At 38.4% G+C, this 24,838-nt stretch overlaps 1 protein-coding gene and 1 long non-coding RNA gene across 15 annotated transcripts in view; one reads left to right on the forward strand and one right to left on the reverse strand.

Annotated features, from left to right (window-relative positions):
- LOC111254808 (uncharacterized) overlaps positions 1 to 24,813 on the reverse strand; it is a 58,444-nt gene extending 33,631 nt beyond the window's left edge. For 7 of the 13 annotated variants that reach the window (XM_022816052.2, XM_022816050.2, XM_086975862.1 and 4 more), the window contains exons 1-2: positions 2,736 to 2,886; positions 2,151 to 2,557 (exon numbers count right to left, since the gene is read on the reverse strand). The gene's annotated coding sequence lies outside the window, so the exon portion shown is untranslated. The other 6 variants (XM_086975863.1, XM_086975861.1, XM_086975859.1 and 3 more) reach the window with 4 other exon arrangements.
- LOC111254810 (uncharacterized) lies at positions 532 to 11,922 on the forward strand. Of its 2 annotated transcripts, none has more exons than XR_015317844.1 (4): positions 532 to 839; positions 4,088 to 4,345; positions 4,699 to 8,446; positions 8,772 to 11,922. It is a non-coding gene; the product is annotated as an uncharacterized LOC111254810 (long non-coding RNA). The 2 variants fall into 2 exon arrangements; XR_015317845.1 differs by lacking the exon at positions 8,772 to 11,922 and having other exon boundaries at positions 4,699 to 4,989; positions 5,494 to 5,859.
- Positions 24,814 to 24,838: the final 25 nt, after the last annotated feature.

A 24,838-nucleotide genomic window follows, 5' to 3' on the forward strand; every position in this document is an offset into this window, starting at 1 on the left:
TCAGCTGAGTTTTCCCTAGATATGTAGAAATCGTTCTGCATAACGGATGGGTGCTAGGTGAGAAGAAACACAATGTTTACCATGCGACAATATGAGAACTCTCCATTATAGCAAAATATGTTTACTAAAATAAGTTAAAACTCAATTATTTGTCCTGATTATGTTCTCATATGATGAATTCTATGTGCAGCAAGTGGTGTTCGCTTGCTAACGACATCTTTTTCGAACGTTATATGTAACCAAATGAAAACGAGAAGCGTCTTTCAAAAGAGCCAGCTTCACCCTATGAGTAAATATCGACGATCAGCACCGTACATTTGCCTATTGTATCCAACCTGTTGATGATACTAACTAACTCCACTTTGATATCGTGCGGAGAAACAACAGTTTGATCTTAGCCTTCCTTCTGTTTAATTTTCAACGTTCATCTTTGCCTCTAAGGCCATTGGTCCCTAAGCAGACGCAAGTCATCACAAATCCGTTAAAAAAAGCGCGCCACATGTCCCAGCAATGTAAACAACAGTGGTACGATATGAGATTAGTATGGATCATTAGAGTGTTGATGAAACTAATATCGAAAGTAAATTGAGTGTGCTCACAACGTATTGAATACATTTTCATCATGTGTAATTATGCTTCCTACGGGTCTTGGTCGATGCATAATAGTGAAACTTCCTCGTGCCTGTAATATATAAGACGAAGTAGTCTGGTAGCAACTAAAATGCAGGCTTTGTTGAATCATTTCGTGAATGCAGTGATCCACCTGCAATGGCTATTCAGGTATCGATTGATCTGTTGCTTAACTATGGTGGAACCCTGTGGCAGGCATTGGACACTAGGTAATTAAAGTTCCTGTGTGATAGATTAATGGGTAAGGTACTAATCTTAGGTTCGAAACGGCCATGTGCTGGAAGCCAACCGTATGATAACTGAATGCCTGACATCGGAGTTGGGGAGGCCGATACTCGAAAGATGAACACTCGTATAGGCTGTACCCTTCTACGAGATCTTGAAACAAATAGGGTCGCATTTAGTATTAAAGTATAAAATAGTTATAAGTTCAATTAGGAAAACCTTAGTTCGCTATTTATTGATTTCCCTACGCGGCACGTACGGTAGGCGTGTCATACTTTCTGTGAATTTTTAGCGAAACGTGTTAAAGCAAACAGTTTTTTTGTGCTTTCAAAAAGCCCGCTGTTTAAACTATATGAAAATAGTTCCGATTGCGCACCCGGTACCTCAGTGATCAGTATGTGAGCGGGCCATAATAAACCTATGACGAACGTAGACCGCATCAATTATTGGAAGTTAACAATGAACAGCTTCTTGAGATGAATGTTGGAAAAAATCTGCCCAAGTATAATCATACCATAGAAGCAGTGCATAAGTATTTCCGTATTTTTTTTTGCCAGAACACAGTTTATACGGCTTTCTCTAGTTCTACACTACCACCTTAGTGAACAATGGAAGTGTTTTCTGACTTGTACTATATCTGTTCATCAAGGACGAACATCACAGGGGGGAAGTGGGGTGAATCATCGGGGTTCGAACAAAAGTTAGTTGAAGATCCTAGTTGTTAGATCAAATTGCCGATCATTGTACTGAACCAAAAAGTCGGTCTTCTTTTGTTCTTGGGACTGAAACCATTCAGTCATGCTGTTAGCAGGAATAACTGAGCTAAGAATACGTACCACATTTTTTTGGAAAATACGTAAAACATAGTAAATCTGTCATTCCTCTCGAGGTTTAGAAAATATAAATGCAAATATAGTTATAGTTGAACACTTTAAAAATATTTTCAAATATATGAAGTTACTTGTTCCAAATTGAACAAGAAAATTTAGTTTCATTTCCTTCAACATTTGTATAGAATTCCCGGTAACAAACGTGTCGATTGCGTGGCAGAATATCATAATATGTACAAATGACTTAAAAGGACCGTCACGGATGCTTGCCTAGAGGAAGATCTAGATGTACATCTATAAGAGAACTAAAAACACCGACATTTATGTTATCATTATTATTTACATGTAGTTACCTAAATTTAGCACATCATCAGAATATTTATTCTATAGACAAGAACCAACACTTACACATTATTCTATGTAATATTTCAAGTCTACAATAAAGATTAAACAAGACATCCTTACCAGTTAATGAATCCTGAAGCTGCTTCTATGAAAGGGAATTACTAGCGAAGTTCTACTAAGTTATTACGGTATGAACCTCGAGAAGTGGACCGGTCGCACATTGCCAGAACTCATTCTGTCATTGATAGTCAGGTAGAAGTGTCCGAGCCTGAATCCGTCATGTTCAATAGCTCATACTAAACCACGTCGACAATTGTGAACATTTATAGTTAATAGATAATAGATGCTTTTCGATTTTAGCGAAGGTTAATAGTTTCCGACAGCAAACGCGTTGCACAAAAGTTCTCTCAGTTTCGAACGTCAGTCTTTGTAGATCCGAACGCCATATTAATCCGTTATCTGCCCTTATGGTAGGGGAAGTTGCAAATCTCGAACTTCTAATCTCGTTGCACCGACATAGATCGTCACTGACATGAAATAGAGGCAAAAATTTCCTATAAAAAACCGTAATTATATCCTTCTCTAATATTTAAATACAACTTCAGCTGGATTCACTATTTGGCAAACGAGTTGCATGATGTTTGTTAACATATGAGTATGGATAGATATCCAGTCTGTTTGATCCTGGCAAAAAAGTTTTGCTACCTGAGAAGGGTACAGGGTTAAAGGAGTATTCTTATTAGTTCACTTCTGCTACCTCTATGACAACTAGTTAAGTCTCCACTGGAGAAGGACTGAGCCAGCCAGGATAAGCAGGCGTGAAGAGGCGATGTACTCCTGCGCGGGTCTTCGAGGTCGCACGGACTCGGGTGGAGAGGGATGATTGTGCAGCGGAGAGGCGTATATATTGGTCGCATGCGCGTTCGGTGGAAAGGATGGTATACGGGGGAAGGAATTAGTATGTAGTTGAGACTCTATTACAGGTTTCTGCGTGTTTGTACTCTACAACAGTGTTCTTCTCTCCCCGAAAGTGTAATACTGGATACATAGAGACATATAGCCTATTTTATTCTAGCGTACACGCTCATAATACGTGTCTTCAACATAAAGAACAAGTACTAACTTCTGCACTCTGAATCACTAACGATGTAGTACTGTGTTGAACAGTGTTGAACATTTGCTACGTGTAGTGTCCATTAATATGCATTGCCACAAACTTCTCTTTTAACTTAATATTTGGTGGATTTTATTGAAGCCTTACCTATTTCCAATCAATCGGATTTATTTCATAGCCAATTAGATGTCGTTGGTTGTCGACATTGGTAAACGTCGTTTTACTGATTCAATTGCTTAAATGCCAATATTCTATGATTTTTAATATTTGCTTATTGAATATTCTCAATGAGTTATGAAACACAGTAGTACCGCAAAAATTTTGCTCTGTGTTCTTTATATAGTACGTGGTAAAAAGCAGCCTTTTCTGACTTCCTCGATAACTAGGTTTCTAAATGCAAAAGCAATGAAGTATTTATATAACACAAGCAAGAGGCAATAATAGAGTATCTGAAACGTGCCCGCTAAGTTACTCTTCTAAGTTTTGTATTCAGAAAAGGCTTGACTATATTTGATATGCTTATTTCCTGTACGTTACAAAAGTTCATCATATGTGGATCCCTGTACCTCATGTCTAAAGCAAAGGAGATTATCTAAAATCTTTTTGAGTACATGGAACGCTTGTGTTAACTTTAAGGTTTTGCGGTCGACATAACTTACGGTACATTCATATTACCTTTAACATACTCCCACATCGCATTAACAACGAATTATGAAATCAGATGAATACGATTTGGTATGTTTATTACAAGCGCGAACAATATAAATTGTTGAACTACCTAAAACTAACGGAATTAGAAGATTGCTTCACAGGCTAAAGTTGCAATAATTATGTAGTATACATTCGACTCGACTAGGTAAACAGGGCCGATATGTTTACCCTGCTGGTCCATACGAGAGTTGGATAGCTTAGTGGGTAACGTATTTGACTAAAAACTTTCTAGGTACTCGTTGTGGTCTAGGTTCGAACTCGAGCGTAGACACACAGGTCGTGTTGTGCTGAGAGCCACGCGTGTGATCGAGTGCCTAACGGTAATACCGGACTGAAAGCCCGAAACGAAGGCCTGTTAGAGAAGACCCAAATCTTTGCTAGCAGTCTTCAAAGCAAGACTAAAAGGCAGCTTTGAACACTTGTCAAATGGTAGGATACACGAGAGTCAGCTTGGAAAATTGCACTTCAGACCAACATACGCGGATAAAAGGTATTTGGAAAAATCTGCGCCTTTATGACCGCAAGAAAGTTTTTTAATTTTCAATCAATTTTTAATAAATTCTAGTAAAAGGCCTAATCTAAAATTTGAACATATGATTGGTCACTCGAATTTACCTTAACAGCAATAAGAAAATAAGTCAGGTTGCATTCATGTTAATGTTACCATTCCTGTACAAATACGAAGAAACGATTCATCATTGACCCCGTCAATGGGACCTATGTTCAATGCATGACGACTCCTAAATCTGTATTTAAGCCAAAAAACAGGCCATCAAAGACTCCGTATCCTCTACTTTGCAAGTGAGTGTGTGTGTCCTTGTGGGCGCTGCTTCTGTTTTCCAGGCACAGCCTTCTGCTCCACGTACCGGTCTACCAGAGAAAGAAGCGACGCCAGCAAGTCTGTTTACTGTCCATGATAATAGGAGAGATTGAGTTAGGCGACAGTTAAGTTGGGCAATAGCCCGCTTTGCCTTGTTGTGCACTATAAAGGCATTAATACAAACGAACGCGATATCGTACTTATGACACGTATCTCGTAGAGTATTTACCGAATGATTAGCAGAGGAAAACCCATGGTATAAAATATAAGCAAATAAAATTTGCTTGCCATACGGATGCACTTAAAGTTTAAAGGTTAGCTGTTTGTCATATCAGGCTATTTATGTCGTAAGAGGTAATTAACAATGTTAGAGTTACTTATCTTGAAGTATGTTTGGATATGCTTAATGAGTCGTTCATCTCAACCGTAGAGGGATTCCCTAGGAAAAAGTCAAAACCTTGTTAAGCAGATCCAGACCATCGAGAGCTAGTGATATAGGGAGCTTAAATTTAGTCCTTGTTATGCTCCTCGTTTGATGAGTGTTCCAGCTGCTTAATAAAGAACATGTATAATTACGGGTGCAAAAACAAAGAGTGCAAATCTAAATAAATAGAATCTTTTTTACGATTTATATACTAAGGTCAAAAGATTTTTGGAATTCGGTAAAATGAAAAGATACCCTAGACAATTTGTAAAATGATTGTCGAGTTCCTTGCTCCTATTAATAACCCCTGAAAAATACATTGAATTGTCTTTCTAAGGAAAGGTATTACAGAAAAACCTGGACTAACACTGAAAAATGTCTGTCTTGTGTACAGAAGTAACGAATGGAGCAGATGTTCCGATGTCATATGGAGGCTTCTGGGAACCGCGATCTTTGTAACGAAATCATGTTTGATTTGAATAGGGCGACGTAACTTGGGGAATATATATATATGCTTAGTTTTAGACGCAAACATCCCATGTTAGTTGTATGAAATGCGTATCTGTGTAGGGAATGTAATCCAATGTTGCTGTCTTCGTCGTTGTCGTTCCTTAGTCTTCTTCGACCGCCCAAAAGAAAAAGGGGCATGAGAGAGGTAGATGCTCATTCTACGACAATCGCTTTAAAATAGTTTGCAACGATATTCTTCTACTGATACGAAAATAACACGCTCTGTGAAAACACGAAACAATCATGTGTCTGCTGACGTGTATTTATTTAGCTTAGGCTGGTTGAGCGTTGCCTTACAAGGCATCTAACTGCTTGAACGTCATCAATATTTCTATTATTTTTGTTAAAAAGAAAAAACAAGGAAAAATAGTTTATTTTTAATACGGATCCTCGATCTGATCTCATCAAATCCATCAAAGTTTCGAGGGATTAGTATTGTCCTAACAGAGTAAGCATAATACATTTTGTAAAATGTAATCTTAAGGGGGCTTCATAGTTGTATAGTGTTGATCGTAACTTATTCGCGAATACAATTCATGTATAGTGAGCCATCTACGTATATTTCTGTAGGGTGTTATCCGTTATGGTCATTTACAAAGGCATCTCCCCAAAACTTCCTCGAGAACAAAGAGTGTCGATTCTATACTTACGGGCAGTGACACATATAGGGCGATGGAGTAGCGGTAATGCTTCATGTGTGTATAAAGGGATTCATGCTTAAACTACCATGCCAAGTAGCTAAATATTCTGCTTAGAAAAAGAGATGAGAAACTGAGAGGATTTCAGGCAAGTTAGATATCATAGCGACAAACAAACAGGGGGGTTTATTATCAATATTACGCTTTTCTCCGAATACTCAACAGTTGCTTTCCCTTTACAGGGAGATGTATTTTATGATACGAACGGGTCTAGTATGAGCTTACCGGTTAGTATACGGAGACGCTAGCGCCACGATTAGCTCCGAAACAAACCAGAAACCTTTGTTCCTGAAAAACTACCCTTAATTGATCGATTTAATTATTATTCGATAATTTAATTATTCAGCAATACAGTTTGGCACCCATCAGTACGTACGACCTATAGTAGTGTTGATTGAAATTTGTATGCTCTTCAGCATAAAATTGTTCGCCTTAGAGATTTTGCCTAGCTAGATAGCTTAACGTTAATAGCAATATGTACGATATTAATTTTCTTCATCTTTCGATATAGTTGAACAAAATTGCGTTAATCTGGCGATGACGCGTTGCTCTAGCCTATTTGATACTAAATTTGTAGGGAAAAAATTGTTTTGACAACATTCAGCCCTTGCTAAGACAAACAAGAGTGAAGGGGCTCTATTGATCTGAGTTTCTAACTCTAACATTAGTTTTGCCACTGTATCGTTTGGTTTTCTGTTCACAATCGTTATCCGTCCTCGGTACAACGGTAATATGTTAGCTCAACCGAAATGTCCGGTCAGCCTAGTTTTGAACTAAAAAGCAAAATAAGAATCACGCAGGCGATTATTAAAGAAAAAAGAGAACATTAGATATGACTTGAAAACAGAATTAGGTATACAGTTTCCGAGAGATATGGTCAATTCTGATTGAGCTGGAAAACAGTGTCAGCCCTCGAAGAGGCCTTGAGCGACTGACGCAGGGGAATATAAAGCGATTGTGCTTACTTCCAGAGCAATTTTTCTTTAGTTCTTAATTTTATTACTATCCCGTATATATGAGAATTAAAGAAAAATTCATCACTGTGCACCGTGTCGAAAGACGCGAGAAGGAAACCATTTGAACGGGGCCTATCACCTTTTCTTGGCAGCTTTAAGGTTTATTTTTCAAAGCTTCAATCGCCGCCGCCGCCACCTAACGTTCGTGAAACGTTTCAATAAGAAAAAAACGTCATTACAAAGAAAAGAGTCGGTAAAATAGAATCACCAATAAAAATTCTCTTCAAATTCCGAATCTAATTAATGTTATATTTTGAGTAGAGAGAACATTTCATCGAATCCGACTTATTTATTTTACAACAAATAGTAACTGTTCGAAGCTTCGGTTCGACTTAATGGTCTAGCTGTCAAAATAAATTGAATTTTTACAAGCATTCAAGGACAAAAAAAAATAGCTTTGCCTCTAAGCATTGATTTAATGAGTTTTTACTGCGAATCCCTACGTTGGCGTGCAATTTCCGCATTCAGATGCATTCAACTTCAAGGATATTTACGAGCAGTCCGTTCCAGCCCAAAACAAAGGTTTTATATTGTACATTCCGTATTTAGTGCTCCGTAAAGCTGCCGCTGCAAATACCGTACATAGTCGGTATTTGCAGTGGCAGCTTTGTTTGCTCTCGTAGATCCATTTAGTCTATACAGATATACAATTCGGAAGAACAACGTAAGTGAAATTAATTTTCCCTTCGGTTTTTAATTCGAATTCGGATAATTACCGAAAATTAAGCAAATTACGGAATACCTTATTGTGTTTATGATATATAATAATGATGATGTGTTAGCACCATCTGTTTGGTCAACATTATGTGTCCGTAATGTGATAAAAAATACGATTGAAGTATATGTTTGGTTGGCTAATGGCAAGTAACTACAGACATGGAAACCCACAGGGCATTTGGGGCGAATACGACGATTTGGGGCGTCCGAGCGTTCGTAGCTGATTTACCGGCTGAAATATTCTGACATTGCAATAAATTGCCCGAAGCATAAAGCGCAACCTTAAAGTCGAAAGGGGTTAATGATGCTTTTAATGAAAACCCACACTGGACCTCGGTCGTTGCCGCAATCAGTCGGTAATGTGCTCTCCGAATAATCGTCCACTTGGTGTCAACGTTATTGCCAGGTAAGTAGAGCATTTTTCCTGTCACCGAGCAGAAATGACGCTGTCACATTTACTGGTCTGTCGCGGTGGAATCTCTCTCTGTGATCTCGCGCTCTGATCTTTCGCACGTTTGCAAGTCAGAACTCGTCGCCGTATCTTTTGAAGCCAGCTTATTGAGAATGGTATTAGCTCTTGGGCGATAAAAAATTAGAACAAAAATAGGCTTAAGGCATTACCCTGGGTAAATCCAATGGTTTATTTAATGGGCTTGCGCTCGGCAACTCCGGTTTGCAGCTATACTTTGCTTGCCTAAAAACATGCCTGAATACCTCCTTCGACATTCCAGGTCGCATCAGTTCAAAAATGCTTGGCATTCACAGGGGTCATGCCAAACACACATCGGAACTCGAAGGTGACTACCTACAAACGTCTATTTGTTATATATTTCAGAGCATTTGAACGTGCTTTGCAATTGCTTAAGCATTTGAGCATTAAGAGCGCGTATTATGTTCTATGATAAGAGTATCTGTAAGCGGTGCGAGTGGTGTAAGATGTTTTTGACGACCAAAGTTATGATGAGTCAGCGCCATGAGTGACCGTGACGGTTTTGTGACAAAGGCGATTCTGGTTCCAAGTGACCTGTCCCAATGAGTACGGTCGAGAACACGGAAAAGGGAACTCGAGTTTTTCATCACGATAATTACCGGAGCAGACACCATTTATTGCATCACAAGTTTTATAAAACATATTGATGCCTGTGTCGTTTACGCTCCATATTTACCTCCCTCTGTAAGTATTCCTTTTTACAAAAGCTCTAGAAACACCTGAAAAAAGACTTATCATGATCGAGGAAATCTGTGGTAAAACTTCTATCGAGATACACTTGTTCTTACGATTGAATTTAAACGGCTCTTTGATAGATTGAAAAACCAGTGGTAACAAAACCTATACTTTAGCTGCACTAGTTTCCTCGTTTGTCTAAAGCTGCAAATTATTAGGTCGTAACACAAAGAAAGTCGCTGTCCCCTAAATTCACCCTTTTCCTTTTCTTCTCCACTGTATTCAGCTTCAATTGCTCTCTCTTGTCAGAAAGCTCATTCTATTATTTTCATGATGCCTCGAATAATATTGTGTTTCGAGTTCAAGTTCCAAAGATATATTTTTCTGGTGAAAGTCATTTTCGACGCTTACATTGTTTCGCCTTTTCACCTCGAAATATTTGTGCTAATTACAGCGGAGAGATCATAACTGCGGAGACTGCTTGAATGGGCGTGCTAGTTCAATGATCTTGAACCTGGAGGATGCACCCTAACTTTTCAGTGTCAATGAAAACTTTAGATGGCAGATAACTTGTTAGGTGACATAGGAGCTATGTCACGACCATTTGACTATTGTCAGGCATCTTTATTGTATGAAATTTTATCCAAATTTAAGGGTCTCGGTGCTTCATAGATTACCTGAAAGAAAGACGGCTCCTCGTCAAGCGAATAAGGTCAACATATCTTCCGGCAGGCGCAGCCGCAACGAGAAGTTTCTACGCACAATTGTTACGGGTAGTGTCTCTACGTTGACATTAAATAGCGAGAAAAAAATGCACAGCTCCGATAAGTACACCCAAGCCTGGAGTTGAATTACATCTTCATCTTAGGAAATCCATTTGCATTTGCGGGACTGAAAAGGTCTTACACTGGGAAATATTTAAAAAAAAACAAGAAGGTTTTCAAGGACTTAGTTGTTGCCTAGTCCCATTTATTGGACAGCGCTATTTAACGGTACAGATACGAAGGTATTCTTTTCCATGGCAATGCGAGACCACATACAGCAAAGGTTTCGGTGAGCAATCTGTTTGAGTCCACCATATTCTTCAGACTCTACGTCAACGGATTGCCGCCTTTTTCGATGATCGCTGGCAAATTAAACTAGGAAACGTACATTTCACAACGATGAGGGCCTCAAAACCTAGTTGGGCGACTCTTTCAACATCAAAGCTAAAATTTCTGGAATTTCTGGAAATTTCTGGAAAGGAAATATAAGTTCCTGGGAGATGAGAGAAAATCGTAGAAATAATGGAAAACGTTGAACTTTCTGCTAAAATTCGAGGAAAACTGTGTATTCTTATTTGAGTGAAAAACGACATCACCTAGCGTTTAAACTTATATTCATGATAGAAGCTTAATGAAGTGCTTATTTAACATGAAATCGGTAATATTTTTATATATTCTAAGCTTCGTTTGATCCAGCCATTACCCGCCAAGGGCATAGCTCTTCTTGTTTTTTTCATTTGCAGATGTAAATCACCGTAGTTCAAAGCATTTATAAATTTTTAGTTCTTAACTTCTTTCACTTATTACAATACAGCTCAACCCTTTTTGTTACGTTATAACAGTAGGCAGCCAATTTTGTTTATTGTTTATGTGCTACCAGCATGGCGCCTCTGTTAATGCCCGACGTGAATAGAAAAGCTTTTGCCACATTCTGAAGCCTGCCGGTGTCTGATATCTAACATTTCCGATAACTTAATTTTTCGTAAGCGCTATAGCTCAGATAACGTAAAACGTGAACAGAATTTTATCAACTCTGCGGCTGTAATAAGGGCGATACATGCCAACTATTCAGATTCAAAGAGCATCACAATTAACGCCGAACGGGTAATTTACACATTTGCTTATTAGCATACGTTCAAATAGATTCCAATATCTTCGCAGCGCTCCAATCGCTCGCGTTTTTTATTACCTAAAATGTTTACAGCTTGTATAAAATTATCGTAAATATGGAACGCCAAAAAGCTTGATCTTCTATTTCAAAGTGCTGCTATTTTCTAAAGGTGCTACATGACGCGGCATTTTTTCCTTTCTTAGAGGTACTTCTCAGAACCTTAAACGCTTATTCATATGGTCTTTAGGTATGCCTGTTGTACTGAGCCATAAGAAATCAGGCGATTCTTTTTAGCTTACGAATACGAGTTTCTATTGACAGCCTGCCGCACGGTGATGACGGTTTTATTGTCTAGAACTGCTTTCGTAATAATTCGAGGAACACTCAAAAACACTGAAAAACGAAATGTTAAAAACTGACTGATCCGTTTCGAAATTAGCATTGAGATTTGGTGTGCGTATAACAACACGATAATTGTTCACTTGGCGAAAAAATTAATGCGAGCATTAAAAATGGAGGCGTCGAGACGCTTAAACCTTTTTGCTCTCTGCCATCTTCATGATATTCACGAAACGTTGCTCCATTTTGAAATCCTTACTAAAAAAATTGTTTAAATCTGCTTGCTATTCGTGATCTTAACTTTTGTAGCTCAGACACCTTAGATTACTTTTCTACAGCAGCGGAAGAAACATGTCAAATAACAAAAGGTAGTAAATACTACAGTGTATACTTCAACCAAAATATGTATCTTTGTAAGAGAAGTTCGAACAGTGTGAGTACACGGTCCTGCCACGTATAACAAAAAAACAATAAAATGCCCAGAGTTTTTTTTTATCTACAGATATGCATTTGCGTTTTTTGTGTATTAGTATTACTTTGCAAAGCTCGTGACTACGATCGTTTGAGTTGTACAACTGCACAATATACTTTCTAAGAAATATTGCCTTTATCTGAAGAACACGCATTAGTGACAAAGACCTGCCTCTTCTATTATAATAGTGCATCATATTAGAATACTGAAATGTTATCTTATACGTCAAATTGGCGCTAATCTCTTGCCAATATCGAAGTACCGTACATTGATTTTATTTACTTGAATGATCTCGGCTTTTATTCCGTTAATTTAATTTTAGTTCATCCAGATATAAATAAAGGCCTCATTGATTATGTATCGTTCACGATACTTAACATCTACAATATTTCAGTTCTACCCTACAGTAAAAACAGAACAACCTTCTATTCATAATGTTTAATTATTTTTTAGACTGTTTTAAATTTTTAAAAATAAGCTACCACATATTTACAGATATTGGCAGAAGGATAAGCATTTAACATCCATTCCACGCTTCTTATTTTTCTTATTCTTAGTTACTAGAGTAAGCTAAAAAAACCGAAAGGTTTAAGGTAAAGTCAATCCATAAAGTTAAACAATGAATACCAAGTTTAATAATTGCAGGTGGACTGGATAGGGTATAATTCTTACAATCTGCTGTAGGAGTTTCGCTAACAAACTGAGCGGCACTGATACGAGGCAAAAAGAGCAAGGGATGTACAGGACTGCAGCTGCTGCTGTCAACAAATGGGATATTCATTATTATTATTAGATTACGAGATATGTCTGAGTCCTGCAACCTGCACTGCTTAAATGTCCGCTCAAGATAAGGGATCGACGATTGGCCTTAGCTAATTTTCCACAAGAGGTGAGAGATTCGGAGATCAAATGATAAGGTGTAATCAGCAACAAGCATAAATGGTAAAGCATAGACTGCCTGGTCTAATGTGGTTGAGTCTAATAATCTTCTCAAGATTTTTCTAAAAAAAAGATAACATTTACTCTATTTCAATACACTAAATATTTAGCTTTGTTCGAGAACTAGAGCCACATCGAAGGAGACTGCTGTTTTAGAGACAGTTGTAATCTATGTGTTTTCTGCTATAGAATTGTAGCCCGCTAATTTAGATGTAACAAGGTGATTACTAGCTTGGGTAAAACGACATTTAAGCTATAAGATCACTTTTTAGTATACTGATCAGTAAACGACACAAAATAACGATCTACTATTTGAAAGTTTAAAAAGAACAAACTGCCGGTCCGTTTCCGCATCGATATATTCTCGGGTCATCTAGTCTATTCCAGTGTCAATATCAAATTGAAGCCATGTACGTTCCGCCAGTAAAGTCTCAATAAAATAAACAGCATCAGATGGTAGAAGTTAATTAACTAAATGGAGACGAGATTAAAACCTACTTTCAGCATCAGCTTTACTGCTAATGAAATCAAGTATTGAAAGGCTGAGAAATTCTTGAAATGTTTACCCATACCATGATAAGCGCAAGGGTTTAGTATCAGCTGAAGATATGTACATTGTTGAAAATATTAGAGATTATTGAAACGTGCCGTAACACTACTTACGTATGTATCCAAGTAAAATAAGGCCTAGAGCATTTCGCACCTTCAATCAGTTTATACTCAGAAGTATCGAAGGAATCGCGTTGCCGCCGAAACTACCATTTCTTAAGTCAACAGTTACGGAACATGTACGTATATACACACATGTATGTATATATATGAAGCTTGATAATAAGATAAGATTGAAGTGAAGCGGGAGTCATTTTAGAATTTTTTGCCAAGTGCGCGCTATGTAAACAGTAAGTAGTACTTCTTTTACGATTCCTGTTACCTCTACTTTAGCGTATCGTGCAGCCATCTTTTATTTGATAAGTATTTCAGTATTTCGCCTATACGAAGTTGTGACAGCTGCAAGCGCTTGCAATACCGAAGACTACTGCATGTAAATCGTAGGGATTAATTACATACATGCATGCCACGTTATATGCTTCGATGTAATGCATACTCTTATATACGAAAAATAATTCACGAGCTCAATGGGCCTATACATACATGTTTTTTTACTTCAGCAATAAACGAATTATATCAATAATCTAATGGGACATTTCACTATTCACTTCTATTATAATTATCACTATATTATTTGACCAAACAAGCAGAACAAAACTTTCACTGATTATTTTATAAATTGGGGGGTCCATTCGTATCGAATACAGTTCAATATACAGCGGCTGCAAGCAACCAAAGTTGCTATGGTCGTTCTCGTTCGATATTGCTTATGCGATGTCAGTGACGCGTCCTGGTTTCAGAGGGAAGATTCGAATACGCTTACAGTTCTATTCGCCGGTTTGAAATTTTACATGATTGTTAAATAAGGCGTTCATACACGGCATATAATCACACACATCCTAGTAACCTTGTCAGATTGTACCTAATACTAAATTATTGCAAAATACGCTTCCAGTAACGTACTAAATAAAATGACAAATAAATTCGAAGCCATATTCTATAACCAATTAAAGTCGGGTTGCGCTTCATCAATAATAAAGGGTTGTTTGCCGGCGACTGCCACAAGCTCCCGGTTAAAAATTTACCTGTTTGAAATCTTAGGCCAGAACGTTGGTTTAGGTATTCGATCGCTTGCGAAGCGTCCAGTGAAGGACAAAATCTAGAATGAGTGAACTAAGAACAGTCTATACAGCATCGTCGGAGCGACAATCTCTACTCCAAAGGTCAACACGAGTAATTTTCTTATATGATAACCAACGGGTGTCATAACGCGTCTGTCTTTTACGCCCGCATAGATTGGAATACTTGGGGGATAATACATGGAGCTTCATTCCGCTAATTATCGCAATAAACTGTTATAAAATCAAAACCAAAGCACAAAAATATCATTACAAAATAACATTACAAATTAAGTATATTACAATGAAGACTCAACGTACTAGGTGCACTATTTTGAACGACTCGTTTCGAGCGTCTAACAAATGCCCAAATCGTACAAAGGTTCTTCTGTTTTGTCGTCTAATCAAGACGCTTCTACTTGCTCTTGCTGACTTCAAACAAAGTTGAAGCATGGAAGCAAACATAGAGGTCCTAGTCTCTCTGGGTTCGCCGTCGCTTGCTTTCACAGGTACCGTCCTGCTAGAATGACTGCTATGGTAGCTGTAGTAGCTGTGGCATCGTCAGCTTTTGCATTTGTTCGTCTGAAATGCCACCGGCCGATCGACAAAAATGGTCCCAAGCGGCTTGAGGCACAATAAAAGGGAAAGGTGAAAGGAACGGAAAGAACGAGATGAAGATGACGATGCGTAGGAAGAAATCGATTGCCTTGACGGTCCGAGTTTGCATGGCACGAAAAGTAGGTTAGGAAAGCGCAACGAAACGAGCAGCCTAGCGGAAAAAGCAGGAGCAGAAAGGCGAGCGCTTTCATAGAGATTGACATGTTGTGCCTGTTGTTATTGTTCGTGCCATTCCTGTTTCTGCTTGCTCCTTAATATGTGGCTATTTTTGCAATTCCGTATTCAGATACATCGATCCAAAACGTGAAAAGGAAAAAACTACACAAAAAATTGGTTACAATGGGGGGGCTCTGTTGACATTGCAAGCAGAGGTTGACCTACTTCCGAATAACTTCCTCTATGTTGGGTCACTTGTTGGATAACCAACATCCTTCTCTAGAACGGCGTCAGAAATGTTCTCGGATGTCGGAAGTCGAAGTAGGACATTGTAAAAAAAATTAATCATAATAATCATGATTACCTATATATTGCGTAACGTCTTCCTTACGTTCACTTCGCAGCAAAAGTAGATTGTGCATTTTAGATTTGTCTTTAGTCGTACCTATCAAGTCCTTCGAGAATGGTTCTCAACTAATAACGGCTGATACACGATAAACGAGAACTGCTGCTTCGATAATATTGAACGTACTTACGGCTGTTAAGACACGATAATTGACAAATGAAATTAAATTTTATAAAAAATTATTTAATATGTCAGAGGTCAAGAGCCATGGGCAGTACATTTTGCGAGTTACTGTAAATCAGTACGAAAAAGAATACAATTCGTAAGCATTCTACAAGCAAAGCGAATTAAAAATGTCACCTAATTTTTTAATTGGACACACCTGCGAATAGGCGTGATTTTGCATAGATTTCATATCTTTGAGATGCTAGATTTATCCGAGTATGTCAAATTATCACTTGCCAAGTTGGCTAAAGCAGATTTTTTTCAAATATTCGGATCTAAAGGATTCCAGGATCTATTCGGATCTAAAGGTCGGCCAAAAAGTAGCTTCATTTCCCAGCTCACTTTTTGGTACTAACTTTTCAAAAACATTCACTTCCCCAACTGAAATTTTTGATTTGATGTTGCATGGTTTTTTTTCCATTACCTTTTGGGCATCAAGTGGATTTTTCGACGAACGAACAAAGCATATATGGAAGTAATCTGTTCCTAAGCCAATTATCGAATTTCTGCGTCCTATTTATTCTCCAGGCCATGTTGCGTAAACGTTGCGTGAACCTGAACAGAAGTTATACGATGAAGCAAGGTCGAGATTATGGGTGGGACGCAAAAATAGTTCCTGTTTAGGGTTTTGTCTAGGTAGTCGATACCACACAAGGCTTAGCATCGTCATACAACAATATCAGTGGGACCGATTTGTTACGACTTTTTTGCCATTTTCTTGTCTTAGCTGCGATCAGTATTTACTGTTCAACTGCGTTTAAGAAGTTGATTGCAGGGCAGCTTCTGCAGATATCTCTAAGATATCCGTGTAAAAAGTAGTTTACGATTCAGTTTTTTGTTTTATTCGGAGACTGTCGTAAAACATTTTTCCTGGCCTCGGTACAGAAGTAAAAAACCATTTATTACTGCAATTGAAAGGGTGCCAATATGCAGCAGGTAATTGGCAATGACGCTTCGATTGAATTTACCATCAAATCATTCCTACCTTCAAGATTTTCGTTAGTACATGCAGGTAAGATTCAAGAGAGTGCGCTGGTTAACACGTAGCTCTGCGCAGAAATTAGCTTGTTGTAACTGCCTGTTTTCCTGCATCTTAAGATTTTCAGTTTCAAAGAGCTGAGAAAATCGCGCCAAGTGAATGCCAGTTGCAGCTCGTCTGTTTTCAGTCTCATATACCATCACCTATTTTCATTTTCTCTATCCCTAAATGAAGAGTATTAAAACTGAAAGAGAGTAACGACATTGAATATTTAGTTTTTCTGTTTCATAGATTTGATTACACAGAAAAAAGCTGGGAAAAAAGGATCTGAGACATGGTCTGAACGAAGCACCGGGCCTAGAACAGTTCAGAGAAAGCTTTCAAACCAAACGCTTAGAGCGAATATGTAAGTAGCGAAGTTCAAAAATAGCGAAAAATACTTCTCAATTTACCTAATATATATTTAATGTAATTACTTATAGTAAAAGTATAATATTATAATTCTTTTTATCGTTATTTTCTACTAACTAGAAAAAGAGCTGTTGATGCTTTACAAATTGATAACAAAACTCTTATTATTAACAATAATATATAATACTGGCATCAATTCATAGGTAGTGATTCTCCACAAAATAATTATTTCATATACTGTGTTTTGTTTTCTTTGTGAATTAAAAAGCATATTAAGATTTTATATTATGCCTAGGTTAATCAAATGAAAAAAATACTGCTGGCGTTTAGCGTTTTTCCAACCAACTACACAAAAAATAGATTGCTTAACTCTCTGAAATAACTTATAAAGTCTTCTGCTGTGGATTAAATGTGTCTAATTATTATTACAATTACTGTAGTCGTTGCCATCAGTGTGCCTCCGCCTGTAAAATTTGAAGCTGCTGTTTCGAACCTACGCCTGGGCTGCCTAGAAAATCTCTTTGAAGTCGCTTAATAAGTAATTATTAGATATTAGGTTGCTTCTAGCGACCGATTAGTGAATTACTATTATTACCGTTACTATATGCTCATTTCTTTTTCTTCTCGAGATTGTCAAATACCTTGTTACTAAATGCACTTGTCTGTGATTGGAAAAACGGTCAAAATTGGAAGTATCTAAAACTTAATCCCATTCAAGGCCACTGAAGCGCTTTGCGTCATATGGATTATCCTAGTTTTGTAAAAATTTAATTTGAGTAATTTGTTAAATGTCTTAAAGATAATACAGAAAGGTAATAAGCGACATAATATCCATGATAATTTTCCCCGGACCGGAAACGCCTACACCTATTATAAAGCTCGTGAAAGATCAGTTCCCTACAAAGCCTATGGTGTAACAAATGCACGTTAAATTGTGTTACATGTCGATTTAGTTATTTCGTCCCTTTCCATTTACTCTTTCGAATCGAAAAAAATCTCCATCGATCTTTGCGAACTTTTGCCTTCAGCTCCTAAGGTTAACTTTCAAAGCCTCCGTTGCTGGAAGCTCAGAGCTAGGATGAAGGACCTCGGACAGCAGTGTCGATTCTGTTGTGAGGTGCACAGGGCGATTACGGCTTGCTAATCAGTTCCAGAGTTCTTCTGAAAAAGGTGTATGACACGTATTCCATATGCCGCAACTGAAGCTATCTTGGGGTCGAACACACCAGGAGTGATTGTAAGAGTTAATAGTGATTTGATTTGATCTCCCATGCGACCAAAACTACTTTTTTGCACTTCTCGTGGGCCGTGAAACTTCTGCCGTTTACGGATCAAAATACATAAGCAAGAGGTAATCTGGCGAGATACCTCGTGTGTTGATGAATGTTATTCTGAATTTCCTTTTGAACTTCATTATCATCGTTTTGATTGGATTTACCGTCGCGCAGAAACGAGCTAAAGCTTGCGCCTGAAGCCTGTTCGGCCGGTACATCATTAAGCCGTTTGCACAGAAGATGATTTCGGCTGATATTTTCGGCTTAGAGGATATAGTAGGTACAAAAAAAAGCCTTTCACTTAAGCTCTCAAAAATCGGTTTTGCCATGTGTGGCTAAGCATTGTCATAAAGTAGGTTAATTTTCTTTTGTCTACTCGGTCTGTTCTGTTACTTATGCCTTACTAGTGCAACGAGGCTGAATAGAGATCCTTGTCGACCATCTTCTTCTTTTCTTTCTTGTCCATCTTGTCCTTATAAGAGTCTTCCAGTTCCTCTAAGCGTAAATTATAGTCTGGTTTGGATGGGGACCTGGCTTAATTTCGAGCTTAGGAGTATTTTTGAAGTAATCAATTCATTCAGCTGCTTCATATCGCTACAAATAGTTCGTTACACCGTTTATAACAATTTTGTGTATAACCCTGTCATTATGACTACGTGTTGACGGGCATCGGAGAAGATGTTGAGGATTAATGAGAAACCATGTTTCCCTATGCGTTTCATTCAATCTATGGATCGCCTAGGCTCAATTTTTAATAAAATTCGACATATTCAAAATGCCTAACGATAATCGAATGTTTGCCAGTTATCGTCTGCGGAGCTATGTTTATTACCCGAAATTCTTACCGACTTCAAATGGCTGGGCCAAAAGTGAATTAAATACTGTAGATCTATAATCTTAATCGAGCGATCCGCCTAGTATATGGTATACTTGTCAGTGACGTTTGGTAGATCCGTTGCCTACATTGATTTGCGGGACAGTATATAAAAGCATATTAATTTGATCATCATGAACAGTTGCTACATAAGCGGGCTGTTAAGCTAGAAAGCTTCAGGTCTTAGAACAATCGATTAGCAACTCGCAGCACCGGATTGCAATATACCAAAAACAATTGTAAATTCGTATTTTCTAGCTCATTATTAAAAATTATACGAATGGTTTTCTCAGATTTACTAGCATGAATGTTTTAACACAATTAGTTATAGTTTTCTGCATCAATTTCAGCGCTAAAGGTCTTCGCAAAGATGACCCGTACGCACGAAGGTAATATCCTAAATGCCATACGCGTCCTTCTAATGCGAACACGTCTTACGATTCCACGGCGCCTTTTACGGCATTTAAAGGGCCGGCCGAGCGACATTTTAGTCTGCTGAAACAAAGAAAGCACTTTTCTAACTTAGCGAACCTCTAAAGTTCGAGCTGTTTATGCGTAATATACATATCTTAAGTCAATAAAGAGAAGCTACGTTATAGCTTATCACAATAGACATGTTCCTGAACGATGCAGCTGTCTTTCACAGCTTCGTTCCTTTCCGGTTAATGTTTTGATTTCACACATATAATCCCTTTGCACATGAAACAAAACAGTCCGTTATATCAAGAGGAAAAAATCTGTCAAACCTCTATCATCAATCAGTTAGCAGGGATAAGTTTCTAAGTATTCATACGAACTGCAAAATATGAATTATTTAAAACGGAGTCCGTCGAGTTTGATACTCTCGCGTTCTCCTGTAAGAGGATAAATATGGTTAAACGAATGTACTAAGCAATAATGGTCTATAGCCTTTTTGTTAGGGATGCAGGAGTTTACCTTAACTAAATAAAAATTAATCCTAACCTAATGAAAGGTATCTTTAAACCTTTCGAAAACCGTGTTAGCAATACTTTAGTGCATAGCTCTTTGTTGAAGACATTGTTGTTCAAATATTATTACAGAACTGATTATAGAGTATAGATTTTCGTTCAGTATTTCGTTCGGTTCGGTTTAACCAAAGTAGCGGCAGATTCCGCTGCCCAACTTGTTTCGTTGGTCCTTTTTTGCCCCTTAAAACCTCTCTTTAGATGCATGATACTTTCTATGAGGACCACCTCCTCTATCTTGGTTTTTCTTAGACTTAATTATTTGTATAGGCATGTATCTCGTGTCGAGTTGGAATAATTTCACGGGTGCAGCATCTTTTCGGGCTCCTTTCAGTGCTCGGCACTTCTCGATGGTCACATTTGTCCGTATTTCTTAAGTTGCATAGTACACAGGTATTAACAAGCATACCATATATGTTGGGTGTAATTGTAAATGTCTACAAAGAACGTGTTTGACGTCATACGACACCTACTGAAGGATCTATTATATGATCTATGTTAGGATCGATGATTTAGTCCATTCGACCTGTAAGTGCCCTCTGTAGTTAGGAATTTGGCTGATGCAGCCACTGCTATATTTGTTTAAAGTGGATGTCTTTACAGACATGAGATCCCATTTTTCATCACTCGCTCTTTGCGCTCGTGCCTTTGCTAGAATATACCATGGCATTTTTCTTGCAATTACCAGTGCCGCTTTGGTCGAAATCGTTCTGCAAGCTCTAGCCATTCGGATGATGACTGTTCTCTACGCAGATAGCGGAGTATATCTCTTCTCCTACGGAGTCAAGGCTCTGTCCGCCCATACAGGACAGGCATATGGCGTTGCATACTCTACTATTACTGTCGGCAACAGTCTTCTGGCGTGTTCCTTAGCCCCTCAGACTTCTGGTAGAGTTACGAGTTGACAGTCTGTCCGGTGCACCTTTGTTTCCACATGTACAATACGTGTAAGTTTTGTGCCCATAATGACTCTCAGATATCGTGCCTTTTTTTCACATGGAGATGTGGACTTTTTCGAAAAAAGTTTTTTTACCTATTTTTTTCCTGCTAGTTAAAAAGACTGCGTCGCCTTTCTACCACGCGAAGTACAGGCGACACTCTGCTATCCATTACTACACCTGGGTAAGGGCCTCGTTTGCCACCGTCTCGGCCTCTCTACTAGAACGGCCAACTGTAATCCTCCACCATAGCCTAGATCCGTGGCCCGTGGATCAAGTCGTGTGAAAGCCTAACAGTAACCCGTTTTTGTTGCTTTCCAACCCATAGTGGCCTGTCTTTAAGATTGGATGGTAGTATTTGACGTGAAACACATTTACGCTCCAAAGCCTTTACGGTCAGTATCCAATACATTTTGTTGAAAACGTTCTTAACGTCCATCAGTATAAGAAGGACAAAGACCTCGCGTTCCGAGTCTTGCGTGTTTGCCTATGTGCCGTATTAAGCGTTTTTTATATAGTTCCGCCTGCAGAGCCTCCACGTCTAAAACCATACTAAGAGTTTGAGAGCGTTTGCTTTTGACGAATCTCTTTCTGTATTGTTTCTACTACAACATTCTTCATAACGTTACCTGCCTTATTAAGTCGGTATATCAGAGTGTAAGATGAACAATTTAGCTTAAAAATCAGAATCAAGAGATCTTCCTTCAGTCGTAAGTCCGTTTCTTAATCCTCTAACAATTTTTGGCTACCTCTTAATAAGGGGTTTAAACACACTGGAAGGACTCCGTTAAGTTCTGGCGTCTCTTCTAGTGCTAGTTTTTGCTTTGCTTCCTCCGCCTTCTCTATCGTTGATTCGGCGATTTCTTCGTTACTGATTAGTATGCAACCGTCTTTTCTGGCCGCTTTCGTCAGAAACAAGGCTTCGACCACCTTCATGTGGCGTCAGGCGATAGCCTGGGGCAGCGGTTCTTTGGCCTGTTTATGACAATGCTCTACGGAAGTCTATTACATGTCGGTTTCTATCGCCTTTACTAGCTCCCTCAAATCGTTTTTTTTTTCGCTCTGCTTGATAAATTTCTTCATAAGCGTCCTTGTTCTTTTATGTTCTTTCTGATTTTGCTATATTTTATACTTTTGCGTCGGTTCATCAGCCTTCTATCTCGGCTCTTGCTTTTGTGACCTTCCTTAACATGAAATCTAATGTATTTCGTGCTTGCGCTATTTCCTCGTTCTGCCAGTATTTTGGCAGGAGTCTTATTCTTTCGTGCCGAGATTTTCTCTAGTCGACCTATCTACACGCCCTTGTAAGAAAGTTCTTTAATTGCATTGTCTAATTGTGCTTTCACCTCCTCGACCACTGCTTATTTCAATTACTTGCTTAAATCCTGGTTGGTTTAGCCTTTTCATTTTTCATCTGGGGCCTTTTTTGAGCCGATAAACCTAGCGCAAGTTAAGTCCGTGGCTACGGTAAGCAGCGGTCTCAAAGGTATTCAGGCCCGTGATAACAGGCCACTGTGACGGATGCCGGTAAAAAAAAATAAAAGCCCTGAGGTGATGCGAAAGAAAGCCCATGGTTTATCCCATATTTTAAGAGCCAAGGCGTAGGCGTCCTGTGTGATGGAGAACTACTTAGTTTACATTAGCGTTTTTGCAGTCAGCCTCGTTGAAATAAAGTTAAGTACAAGTTGCACATTTACAAGAAAGTAACGTATTTAGAATCACTTCCACTAATTTCACTTTTCCCTCAATTTTTAATTTACCACACCGGTCGAAATCTCGTCTATAGTGACACCTATGAATAATTGTTCTTGTTTTAAATGTAGATCCTTGTAACTCGCGTTACAAGAATCTACATTTAAAGAAGTTAGAGTAACTCCATCCTTGATTACTCTCATATCGTATTCTCTCCAGTTTAGAAGGCTTTGGTCTAAGCACTTCATAGTAATCTAAGAGATATAAACAACTTTTATGAGAGTGCCCAATCCGCCGCAGCGACTGGGCCAGTTAAGAACAACATTGGATTCATTCACCCACATGAAAACATCTGTATAATAATAATATAGCATAAAAATATATGGCTTCCATTATGAAAACAACATTTCGGCGTGGTGTGTGAGCTAGACAATTATCGAATAAACATAGGGATTTGAAAGCGGCTCTAGTGTCATAGGTAATCCTAACGTGATCCAAAAACAGAAATGTCGACGGTATATATAAAAAAAAAAAACATATGACATTTTTTTTACGGTTAATGGGAATATCCGGTCTATATTCTTTAACCGGAAATGTCTCTAATAGCGAGTAATCTGAATGTAGAATACTTTTCCCTAATACTGAAGAACCGACAGGGATCACTATAATTACTATAAAGTAACGTCACATTATTCAATGCAGCTTATATTTTTATATTAACATACAAAAAAATTCACTGGGGTGAGCGACTGGTTAGAATAGTATGTGCGTACAGCAACAAATAGTATTATAGACATAAGTATCATTGAGATTCAGAGCATCGAGAATAAGTTCTGATGGATTTACTTACCGGAGGCAGCAATGGCGTCCGGTGGCAACTGGAAACCAATCTTTTGCAACCAATAACGTGAGCTGGCTTTGGAACAAAGTGTGCGCGACGTAAATGGCTAGTTGACACAATTTCTGGACATTGCAGTGTTACCACATGATTTTAATGTACGCACAGGAAGACTGCATAAGTACCACGGGTAAGAGGCATAGAATTCCTTCAACCGGACCAGCAGCATCCGTGAAAACACCATCGCCTACTTGATTAGCATCGCTTTGATGAAAAACGTCGTTCGATACTGAGTTGACGCGTTCTTCGTAATGAATGAAGATGATTTATGCTTATTTAGATCAGCTAAGGTTTTGCTTCTTTTTTTAAACAAGACACCAAAATAATTCTTCCTTGGGTCTAAGCATTCGACTCAAATGTGCTCTGCCAAGCTTGCCTATTCGCACGATACAGAATTGATTTAGCGTTATTGAAAATTTTTTCGATTGCTATGTTTACAGATAACAATTGTTCTGAACTGGGAAGCGCCATCTGGTATAAAAAAAATTCCTACGCTGAAATCTATTGATGGAGAAAGAAAGTTCTAGCACATATAACAACAATATTAATATATCCCAACAAAATGTGTCGGAAAGTGGTGCTCTAATCAGTATCCGCTAAGATATAGCCACACAGAATTCATTGGTTTTAAAGAAGCCCGATCAGATAGTGGTTCTTCTATTCTAATGTTTTCGCTTACTCCCTGATGTTTGCGTCCGGCGTTTTGTTCTGTTTTGTTGAATCGTGTGTGCTGCTGAGAGAAGACTGCTTCTACAAACAACATAACAGTTGTCGCGTTTCTTTGTCATTCCGTCAACATCTACTTTTGACCAAGGCCTCAGAATGATGGGTCAGTTCAGACATCGTCGTCAGCATCACCACCATCGCCTATTTCTAGCGGAGGT

The sequence above is a fragment of the Varroa destructor genome, unplaced genomic scaffold (assembly GCF_002443255.2).
Source record: "Varroa destructor unplaced genomic scaffold, Vdes_3.0 BEIS01000007.1, whole genome shotgun sequence".
Classification (NCBI taxonomy): domain Eukaryota; kingdom Metazoa; phylum Arthropoda; class Arachnida; order Mesostigmata; family Varroidae; genus Varroa; species Varroa destructor.